The sequence below is a fragment of the Grammomys surdaster genome, unplaced genomic scaffold (genome assembly GCF_004785775.1).
Source record: "Grammomys surdaster isolate TR1022 unplaced genomic scaffold, NIH_TR_1.0 278, whole genome shotgun sequence".
Taxonomy (NCBI): Eukaryota; Metazoa; Chordata; class Mammalia; order Rodentia; family Muridae; genus Grammomys; species Grammomys surdaster.
In genome coordinates, this window is record NW_021604719.1 from 10824815 (window position 1) to 10837309 (window position 12495).

Here is a 12495-nt window from a genome sequence, read left to right on the forward strand (position 1 = left end):
AGAAAGGTTTCTTTCTAATTCCCACTTCTATTATCATTTTCCCACATACCTCATAGGCTGCCCTTCTGAGGAACTCCTCAGATGTCCTGTGTTCTCGGTATGCTCAGCAAAAACAGACATATTAGGTTGTATTTATATGTTTTTGCGTACATGTACATACATGTTTATGTATGTAGCAATAATAAGGAAAAGAGTCTATCAGTTTGAGAGACAGAATCAACTATCTAGCCCAATTGGCCTTGAACTCACCATCCTCCGATCTCAGCCTTCTGGGTGTTAGAATTACAAGCATGCACAACTTTACCTGGACTTAGGATATTTGAGATTTATTGAATTTGAGTAAAATCTACTCATAGAAAAGTAATGCCCAGCAGACAAGAATCTTCAACAATTACAGATCACATTTCCTTAGTTTGGTATATTGTTTTAATGGTTGTGGAAAACAAATAATTTGAATTAATATTTTTTCAGTTTATAACTTATTAGGGGAACCTAGAACTTACGTGAAACCTGCATGGCCTGCTAGTTTCTCAATAAATGTCCACTTGCTGGTTCTATTTCCTTCTGTACTCAGCTAGTTATCAAGTTGCTATCTTGTTTATCACCAGCAGGGAATAAATTGGGATGTTTCAGCACAGTTGTCTAGAAGGTGCTCTTCTTATTAATAAACACTTTGTCCCCCCCAAACCCCAAGTAAACAAACAAACAATAACACAAATACACAAAATAACAACAATAACAAAATAAACACAGGCCACAAAAAGTAAAAATGATGATCAGGGTAGGCTCATCTCCATGTTTAGCTCATCTGCTATGAGTTTATTTTCATGAATATTGTAAAATAATTTACCCATCTGTTATGTTTTCTTAGGGGAGATGGAGACAAATGACTTCCCACTCAGGTAAGTCACAAGGGAGGGACCAAAGCAATGGTTCCATGAAAGTCCAAGTTGGTAAGTCAGTGAATTTATTGGGGTTACTTTTGGGGGTTCAGGTGAAGGGTATTTTCCAAGAGCATGGATGTTTCAAAGACAGCTGTATCCCTGAAAATCATAACCCAGCATGGGCACTTGTCCAAGAAAGCTGTTGTTCAGTTTGTAATCAGCTCTACAAATCAGTGTCCTCCCTAGAAACCCTTATTACTTATATATAACAATGGGTAGGATGAGTTGGGAATCATGTACACTTTAGGAACTTCTTAAGACTTGTGAGTTTGCTTTCTGAGTCTTAAGGAATCCCCCTTCCACCCCCCTCCTCAAGAAGGAATGTATCAATTAGGAAGAAATTGCTGTATAATTAACTCTGCTAATTGATTATGTTAGAATGTTAAATGTCTGAATGAATTAGGCAGGACTCGCCTCGTACTGCCTAAGGGGGTGTGATAGAAGATTGATTGGTCATGTCTCCCTGGTGATTTCCCTGTTAGCTGCCATATGAATCCAGAAGTAATATTTTGCTAAATTTACTAGTCATTTCTACTCAATTGTGAATGTGTTTATCAAATATTTCCTTAAGGGAAAGGCAAAAATAAAGGTAAGCTACACAAAGGCATTTATTGTATCATGGAGGAAGAATGAATTCTAGAAGTACTTCATCCTGGAACTGGCACTAGACATGGGCCAATGGGGTCTTCCACACTAACTCAGTTTATTTTCTGCCCATAGAAGATTCATGTAGTGGATATGGCACCACCTTAGCATTTTAAAGTCTGGGATTCAAGTTTTGACTCTGAACTGATATGTTGTTTCTTGTTTTACAAAGTTTAAATAATCTTTGCTTCATAGAAACAGTCAATGTGTTAAAATATAATAAGTAGTATGTCAATGATAAATATACAAAGAATTTTCTTGTTAGTAAAGCTTTGTGTTGGAAATGTATTTTTCAGCACAGCATATGGAGAATCCCTTGTCCCCAGGGTTCATCTCAAGCTTTTGCTCTACTTTCGTTTTTTGTGTTTTGACATCTAGTTTTGTGTTTGACAGCACAGAGTACTTGGTTGTTATTGTTTTTCTGCAGTTGCTACTTGTCATTTTTTATGACATTGTTCCTGGCCTACATCAATGTGTGTATTATTACCTAGGAATGGATAAAAAGATGAAACATTCTTTTAATTAAAAAAAATGTTATGTTAAATACATTCTATATCTAGTATCAACACATGAACCTTCTACAAGCAGAGGAGGAAATTCTAGGCATGTAGGAGAGAGGTCTTTTCTTCTGCTCAGTTATAATGTCCAAAGCATATCTATGATATCAGAATTCAGTGACTATTTTAGATCAAGCTGATTTCCTATGAAACCCTGAAGATGCAGTTGGGTGTTTAAATACTCTTGTTTTAGGAGAGCATTGGTTTGAATGAGTACCTTTCTGGATGTTCTAACCTTAAAGGTTTGTCTGATTTAGAAAGAATGATTACTAAAGCATAATTCTTGACATCAAGAAAACCATGGTCTTCTGACCACACAATGTATGCAGAGGCTGTTAATGGTAATTAGGTTTCCTAAAGGACTGACTTGCCTCTGATCGATGAAATCCTAGCATGCCAACACTGGCATCAAACTAAAGCCCAGAATGCCCCAGGCCTTGGCTACTCACAGTGTGGTTCAGACATCAGCATCATCACCTGGGAGTAGGTTAGAACTAGAGCATTGCAGGCCCTGCCTAGACCTGCTACAATATCAGCATTCACCTACTAAGATGTCTGCTGGTGATTTTATGCATATCAGAGCTCAAGAACACTGCCTTAGTGGAACCGACCTTTAGGAAGGAAGAAGCCATGAATTATTGTTGTATTTTTCATACAGGAATGACAAGGAAAGTGACTTAGCTATCAGCTTTTCGTTTGTGTGGCCTAACAAGAGACAAAAAATGTAACTGAGCTATGCGGTTGCGTGAGCTCACACCCCTGGAATCTCAGAGATTCTGTCTGGCATGTAGCAGAGTCTTATGCCCTGATGGGAAACATAGGCTGTGGTCTCTCCATAAGCCAGCCCCAATTAAACATTGTCCTTTATAAGAGTTGCTCTTGGTAGTGGTGGCCAAAAGCCTTTGCTTTGCCTTCTTTGGGCCTGTGTACTACAGGCGTCCAGACACTCTCAGCAGAGAAACAAAACACAATACCGTGGTTTAGAAAATATTTATGAGGTCACATGATAGATTCACTAGAAGTCTGTGTAAAGTATTACAGAAGTGTCTTAGTTGGGGCTTTTATTGCTGTGATAAAACACCATGACTAAAATCGACTTATTTCAATTACACTTCTATATCACAGTCCATCATCAAAGAAAGTCAGGGCAGGAACCCGGAGGCAGAAACCAAAACTGAGGTCATGGAGGACTGCCTCTTATTGGCTTGTTCCTCCTGGCTTGTTCAGCCTGCTTTCTTATAGAACCCAATACCAGCAAAGCAGAGGTGAGACTGATCACAGTGAGCTGGCTCTTGCCCACTAATCACTAATCAAGAAAACATATTAACCACAGGCTTTTCCATAAGCCAATCTGGTGAAGGCATTTTCTCAATTAAGGGTCCTCCTTCCCAAATGGCTCTAGCTTGTATCAAATTGACATAAACCTAGCCAGCACAAGAACCATGGAAGAGAACACTTCAACACTGCACAGATAGAAATGCATTGCCATGGTGTCTTAGTTAGGGATTCATTGCTGTGAAGAGACACCATGACCAAGGGCAACTCTTATAAAGGACAACATTTAATTGAGGGCTAGCTTATAGTTCAGAGGTTCAGTCCATTATTGTCATGATGGAAAGCATGGCAGCATTCAGGCAGGCATGATGCTGGAAGACCTGGGAGTTCAACATCTTGATCTGAAGGCAGCCAGGAGAAGACTGGCATCCTCAGGCAGCTCTCTTCTGTAATGGGTGGAGCCTGAGCATAGGAGGAGACCTCCAAAGGCCACCTCCACAGCGAGACACTTTCTCCAACAAGGCCATACCTCCTAACAGTACCACCCGCTATGGATTGAGCATATTCAAATCACCACACATGGTTAAAAGGCTCCATCATAGAGCTCAATAGAGCTACACTCTAGGGCTCACTCCATTCTCTGAGGCACTAAGGACAAGTCCTCAAAGGGTTATTAGAATTGGATGTACCTATAATATAACCCAAAATAAAGAGTTGATGGTTGACTATAAGATTTCTAATATATATATACATATATATATATATATATATATGCTATTGATTGATAACTATTGTTAGTAATGAAAAATATATAGTAACTTGAATATTTATTAATAAATGGAATTTTGTAGGTGTTATCAGTAAGTGGAATTCAAATGGTGAACATATTATGTCTTCTTTTTTCTAAAAAAAACTTACTATATTTTTATTCCTTAAATTATTTAAGAGTAATTTATAGATATCAAATCCATTTTTCCTCAATTTGTTGCAATATCTTTGCTAAGAACAAGGATATTTTCTTAAGCAATCAGTATATAATTACTAATCTCAAGAACTTAAAATGTTATTCTCTAATGTGCAGTCAATCTTAACATTTTGCGAATTGTACAAATATCCTATAGATTTTCTTTTCTTTTTTATTCGCCTAGAATTCAATCAATATTTCACTCGACTTTCAGTTGTCATGTCTCTGCAGTCTCCTGGAATCTCAGAAAGTTCCTTGGACTATGGATGTGTATCTGTGTTAGGTGGGGGTAGATGAGTGACTGGGGATTTGGAGGGAAAGACTTTCATCTTTTTTTTTTTTTTTTTGTCAGTACAGGCTGCTATTTTGTAGACTATCTCCAGAAACTGAGGTGTGTTTGTTATGTTCTCATGATTAAATTGAAGTTACACATTTTGGCAGGTCAGCTAGAGCTTTTGATGATACATTTTAATAAAGGCATGAAGAAGAACAGAGAACAACATCCTTCTAAGGCTTGAAGAACAGCGGAGGAAGAGCTGCCCTGGGGCTCCTGTTGGGAGTTGTATTGGCAGAAGATTCCCCAGGGCTGCTCAGGAAATCTGTAACTCACTGCTGGAGAGCAGGCAGAGTTGGGGGTGGGGGTGGGGGTGGGAGGAGAGCTTTCTGATACCCTCTTCCCATTCCTGTATCTCATGCTTGCTGACTGATTTCCACAGGGAAGCGAAGAACAAACACAATCCTGGTGACTTAGGCAACCATTGGCTAACCTCCCAGGAAGGTAAGAAAGATTCAGCAGTACAGAGTGGATTCTGGAGGGGTGTGGGGGAGTAGAAGATAGCTGATACATCAAGCGAAGTGATTAAGAGGGGGAAAATAACAATTGATGCAAGGAAATAAAATGTTGAAGGACATTCATTCTATAATGTTGTCAAAGAGATTAAACAGCTAGATAGGGTTCAGTGAAAGAACTTACAAACATGGATCAGGCTGAGGACTTTGGACCTCCAGATTATGAAGCAGGGGAATTCCATGATCAGATCTGTGCTTTAGAAAACAAAATAGCTACAGTGGCCATGGGGCAGGACTTCATCAAGCAAAATGAAGTCAGGATTGACTACTGCCGCTTAGGGTAGAGATAAGGAAAGAAGCACTAAGTTAGATGCACCCAGGACAGAGCAGGGGACAAAAGAGACATTTGGGACCTTTAAATTTTGAAAGAGAAAGGGGTCAAACATGTTTGGGGCTTAATTAATAATAATTAGTATTATTGGTAATGGCAGCTACAGAGAGCAAATACTTACTATTTAACACTAAATTAGAAATCTCATTAATCTTCAGGACAACTCAGTGAGGCAGGTGTTATCACTGATTTAATTACATGGAATTAAAAATGGTTGGGTGGCTATAATCCCAAGAACTGAGGCCGAATACTTGAAGTCACAAGTGACACACCCCATTTCTGTAGACAGTGAAACTACAGGGAAGCAAAAGATGGAACTAAAGAGACAGATCTCTCCTGGGGCTGGGGATATGGGGAAGTGCCACAGGACCAAGGTGAAAGCTGTAACTATAAACTAAAGACTTAGGTCTACGCTGAGGCTACTGGAGAAGAAACATTACCTTGCTTTGGAAAATGTTCCAGGAAGACCTAAAGCAATTTGGACATTTTTGTTGATACAATTAGTCTTGGCAGGGACAGCACTTGTGACCTCCCTGCTGGCTCAAGCTTGTAATGGACACACAACTGACTACTTAGCTGATGTGTGATGTTCTCTAGGACCGTAGCAGTTACTCCAGCTCACGATGAATGGAGCTGCCAACTTCACATGCTGGGTATCTGGTTTGTGCTAGGCTGGGCCAGTATTTTGTCATGTGACTTTCCATCTACCATTCACCTCCTTTTAGGGGATCAAGTAGTTTTGGCGTTCCTAAAGAACATGACATCCCCCCTCCCCTTTAGAGAAATTATTCCAGGAAAACATTTTAAAGTCCTCAAATTATGAGGGATAGATTTTGAAAGCATTAATTTTATACAAGATTACTACCAGATCTTTATCAAAATATAAAGGTCTCTTCTATTAAATAGTTCCTGAATTAGTGTTTCTTAATAGTCTGAAGTAGATGCGTTGCACACTTTTCATTTAGGGGAACAAAATTGGAAACATTTGCATGTGGAACAGAATCATTTAAGAAACTATGGAAACCACTAATCTAGCTTAATGCCTTCTATTACTTTGGAAACATTTATTTTATCCCTTGGTTACTGGCAGCTCTATTATGGTTTACAGACAACAATAGAGGGTTTTATGTTTTATGCTGCAACTGCAGCAAAATGGTTCTCAAATATCTGACCTCAGATAACTGTGAGGCCCAGTGAAGATTTGCACTATCTGCAACTATGCTTATGTATTTATCTTTTTTAACCCACAAGAAAGCTCTGTGACACCATTTATCCTGGGATCTTTTCTTTGGGACCTGCAGTATCTTCTCCTGGGCTGTTAATATATACTCTATATGGTTGTATTGTATATTATATCGCTTATTAATTCTAGTGCCATCACTAATGTTTTAATATATAACTGTATGTGCCTCAGGGGAGCAGTTTATGTGTTTTACTGGCAAGGAGCACAAAAAAATTTTCCCTGCTGTTTCCTTCTATTATGAATTAATACCCACTACCAGGGGACTACTTATGATATAAAATTGTCATCCTGTGAGTGGTGTAGATGAAATTACCATGGAGAAAAGCTGAGCAGTAACCAGAGAGTTACTATGACAGCACCTTTTCTGCTCTAAGTGGGAACCCTGGTGTCTTATATTAATTTATGGCAAATAATTTACATTGCTAATTGCTAAGTTTAATAATCTGTAATATCTTTTCAGTCACAGGCTTCCCTTAACAAAAAAACAATCTGCTGTGCTGAAATGGAATATTCTAATAACATGGGATCATTTGTGTTAGCTCCAGAGTATATTACAATCTCTGCAAGAGATGAACCTAGCTGGTAACAGCACCTAGGGGAAGAAGCCTTTTAAAAGATATTGTTGTCTGCATTGCTTTTCACTTTGGCAATAAAGGAGTTAAAGGAGAGAGATTGATTCTTAATGACAGTCCTGTGTGTTGTGTGGTGGTTGCTTGGCAACTGTACATGTTGGAACTAAATATTGGATATGTATCTGTATTAATCCCCTCTTGTCAAGGTTTGTGGGTGTTTAATATATTAAGCTTGGGAAATACTTAGAAGCAGAAAAAGTTTGCTCATTTGATGATCCTTGGAAACTGTGTAAGATCACTGGATGTCAACAAATAAGGGTCAGGAGAGTAAGTGCTATGCATGCTGTGAATAGGTCTTGAATGTATCTGAGCATCTCTTAAGTGAGACAGAGCCCAGCCTTGCTAGCCTCACATCCTTCCTATTATCTCTTCCAAGGACGTATCTCTTCACTTAGCGAGCATTTATTGACTACCTTTAATGTGCCAGCGTCTGTGGCAGATACAGCCTGGGGTATTTACGTGAGATAAATGGAGACCCAGTCCTTTAGTCTGGAGTAGAGACTATCATCAACACAGGGTGCACCCGGAGAAAAACAAGTCTCACTTACCAGCCCTCAGAGCACGTGATCCTGAGAGCCAGCAGTTCTGGATCTCCTGTACAGATTAAACTAAGCTGTGCCTCATGTCCTATGCTCAGACCACTGCTTACAGCTCTGCCCCTTCTTCGAGTCCACAGCACTAATTATCATGTGTTCTGTGGTCTTTCACTTATCAGCCCTTGGCCGCTGCCTCCAGAATCGTTGCTAATTTCAGCCTCATTGCTAGTTGTTCTTATTTTATCATTGATGTTCCCTCTAATTACAGAAAACCTGAGGATAAACAGCTAAGAACGAGTTAGGTAATTGATGAGAAAAACTCCCTGAAGAGATTGAGGAGTGCCTCACAGTTCTGGGAATGGACATAGCCTCAAGATAAAATATAATAAATTCTATTATTAATACATACTATAAGCACGTAGTGATACAAAGGGTCATCTTTTATTATTCCGGGCTGTTCCACGTAGGGACATTTTATCATTGATGAATGACATTATCTTAGTAGATAGATCTTTTCTACTAGGAAAGATCTCATTTGATCTTCTTAACTGTAGATGAGTTTCATGTAAGTTGTAAGATGTTTTAGTGATCACTAAAATACCCTGGCCTTCATTAGCTCTTTAGCTGCTTTTACGATTTTTGCTTGTTTTTTTGTTTTTTGTTTTCCCTCTTTCCCACATCAACACATCTGGTCATAAGATTGAGAGACAATAGAGGTGATTCGTAATGTTTCATCTGCTCCCCCTTCTGTCAAATAGCTACAACAGCTTAACATTCTCTGCTACACTTTGTCAAGAAAGGCTACATTTGTTAATGTGGCTGAATCCGTCAGCCATTCAGGAATCTGAAGCCATGTACTAAGGAAGGACAGTTTGGTGCAGGAGTGAGAACTTGTGTACTTGAGGAGTTGGAGGTGTAAGACTTCAGGAAGGAGAGATGGAGGACAGTGAAGTGTCTGGTAGCTTCTCGACAGCATTTCAGAGCTTGCAGGGAAATATAGGAGGGGTGTGTATCAGGGCAAGGCTGCTCAGTGGAGCAGGGCTAAAGCCTTTGGTAAGCTATCACCTTTGGGTCCCATTGATTAGATAGGTGTTCAGCCAAGTGTATTATAGGGAGCTTGGGGGCACTGCTGGTCAGCATTGCTGGCAGGCACAGGAAAGACTGGGTCCTAGCTGGAGCCAATGAGGACAAACTGGCTTTTGTGATTACCTTTCAGGTGATCTTCACATTTCATTACTGAGAGTCACAGAGCAAATGATTGCTGCTTCATTTCTTTCTGCATACAGTTGCCCAGGCTGCATGGAAAGGGGGGTTCTGGGAAATGTAGTTCCAAACCATGGGACTGAGCCCTCACAGTTTCAAAAGTGGGGTAATGCTGATGAGATTTTCTTGAAAATCATAAAACACCAAAAAGATCCTAGTTATTAATAACAGAAACAACAAAAATGCTGTATAATAAAACCATAGACAGGAACATAGTGATAATTAGACACAAGAAGCATCAATAAAGAAGTCTTAAAATAAAATTTTATTTATTTGTGCGTGTGTATGTGTATGCACACATGCTCCTGAGTTTGTGCATGCCTGCCTGTATGAGAATGTGCCTGTGTGTAGCTGCTTAGTATGTGGAAGTGAGGGGACAACTTCCAGGAATTGATTCCCTACTTTCATCAAGTGGATTCCTGGGAACTGAACTCAAGTTTGGCAACAAGCCCCTTTACGTGATGAACCATCTTACAGCCCCCTCAGTACTACTTCTTGGTCAGTAATAGTTAAGTGATCACATTGGCATCATGATATTTATGCTATGGCACTATAGTAGACTCTCACAGCTTCACAAAAAAAAAACAACATAAAAATCTGTGCAAAAATTATTGCCTGAATTTCTTGGCAGTATCAGAACGTCCATGCCCTTTAAGTAATAAACTGTGAATTTCCTTTATTTTCTAGATGTATCTTTGCATCCCATTCTCCTGAGTTTGTTTCTTTGAATTTCTGAGCAGCTGTGTCTGTATTCTTAATACTAGTAAGGTTGGTGTAGGGTAAACACTGGTAACATCGAGCGGATGGGACAGAGCTGTATAGTGTAGCCGGCAGCACTGACAGGCTAACAGCTGACAGGAAGAGAACACAGCCTCCACTTCAGGTCATGGCTCTGCAACAAATGGCCCCACTGCTAATAAAGATAAGCTGGATTGCAGGACGATCTGGCAGGAATATTCCTGTCTCCCCTTGAAAAGAATTGTGCTGTGTGGTGGTGGGAGGGGGAGTGGAGAACCTTAAAAATCTGCCCCTATCTGTCAGAAATCATCATCGGAGAGAGTTTTATTACTGGGGAAGTCAGACCTCAAGCCTTTGCTTTGACCGCAGAGGCCAGAGGTGTTTATGTTTCTTTCAAGATATTGAGTCCAGAGTTGAGGTCTGGCATTTGGCTGGTGACTGCTCAAGAGGAGGATTTGGCTTCTGGCAGAACATAAAGCCAAATGACAACAAAGCCTTCCTTTCAAGCTATCCAAATGAACACATTTCTAATCTGAAATTCAAATACTTGACAACAGAGAGCCTGTGAGCTGGGCTTTGAACAGGAAATTGCTTCATGGTTTTAGCATAATGAAGCAGGCAGTTAGACTAAATCCATTTAGGAGAAGAAGAATGCTTTCACATGCTTTGTGAAAGGAGGGGGAGGGGTGAACCTTCTTAATTCCCCAAATTTCTTAGGACTTACAGAAACAAATGCTCTGTATAAATTTTATCTGCTGTGTTCTCTGATAGGAATGTAGAAAGCCAGGATTTAGGAAGCATCTTTGTTAGAAGATGCAGTGTCTTGTATGGTCAGAGGAAATGGAGGTGACAGATACAGGTCAGGGAGTTGCAGTCCTTCTGTGTCCTTTGCTACCCCTGCTGGTGGCAAGTGCCTTGCATTGGGAAACCCCGTTTTAGTCCTCATCAGTGTTAAATCAGACAGCTGTGGTATTGCCTTGTTCTGGATGCGCTTGGAAGGGACTTAGAGCAGAGGAAGCTGCAGGCATCCATGGATCAGACTGTCAGCCCTAAGTCAGAAGCAGGCTCCTCTGTCAGCAGGGCTTGTGACAACAGAGGTGGCAAACAGACTTTTAGCATCTGGGTAGGGCTGAGGAGATGGAGGAGGACTGGTATGGAGAGGAGGAGAGACAAATTCATATGCTGTAGAAAGGTGGTAGGCCATGTAGTAAGTCTGACCTTGAGAGAGTCTGCTAGCATACCTGGAGAAGGACAGAGCAAGAGAAAGAGGAAGAAACAAGTTACAAACGAAAGAAGCAAAGAGTAATAGTCACTATGAGAGTGCAAACAAGAAGATGTAGATAGGGAGGTTGAATCCTGTCTCTAGCAAGATGGGTGCTCTACAGGAGCAGTAGCCACCATGTGCCCTTGAGTCTGGACCCTAAAAGCTAAGATACATAAAGAAGTGTGGCTTTGCTGTGTAACACACCTCTAAACTGTTCCCCTATGCCCCACTTGTATGGAAAAAAATCAATAAATAAGTAACTGCAATTTCTTTTTAATCATTGTTCTTATCCTTCATATCAAATGGAAAAGTAAAACTCTGGTCGTTGGCATGGAGATGAAGACCCTCACAATAGATTACACTGCAGATGCAAAACAAAACAAAACAAACAAAAAACCCAACCAAGACATGAATGCCTTTCTCTGAGGCACAGCATTTCATTCCATGATAAGCGTAAGTGCGTCTAGAAGGATCAAATCCAAATTAAATTTCTGTAGAAAAGTCGTAATATGTGCTCTGTTACAGGAAGCACATAAAGCTCCCAGCAAGATGTCTTCAATATGGGTGCAGAAGCTGGGGCTACTTCTACAGGCCCTCAAGACTTTTACAGACTCAAGGAGTCTAAATTCCTAAGACATGACATGGCAAAGATGAAGGACATCAGGAACCCCAGAGACAGTAGAATCTGACTACCCAAGTCCTCCCAAGATAATGGGAGGAAAGGGTATGTGTCTTGTGAAGGGAATTGGGGCTATGTTTGGCTTTAAGAGGCCTATTCATGGCTTAATAATTCTTTCAGATACAGTGTTTTATCTTAAAAAAAAATACTTGCATGGTTTATTTTAAATCCCACCATGTGTTGATGTCTGTCTTAATATAAAAGTGTTCTGAAATGATCCATTATCAAACCCCAGTGAGCTTTTGCAAGAGATGCCCACTTACTGTGAGGCTCTGAGGATGCCTGGCTCCCTGCCAACGGCTCTCATCCAAGTTGACAAGCAGAGACCCAGGTCCAGCTCTTGACAAAATCATTATGAAACAAGTTGCTCAAGATTCAGCTCTGACTCCTGCTTTTGTGTTCAGTTCTGATTCAAAATAACTCAAAACAGGCAACTCTGGCTTTTCCCATGCTGCCTCCAAAGCCTCAAGCAAGCAGGAAGAACAGGAAGATTGCTCTTGTATTTGTCCCTATCCCAACTGCTGGGGATTTGTGCATTCCTTCTGGGATGATTCTTTTTTCCCCTTCTGGCATAT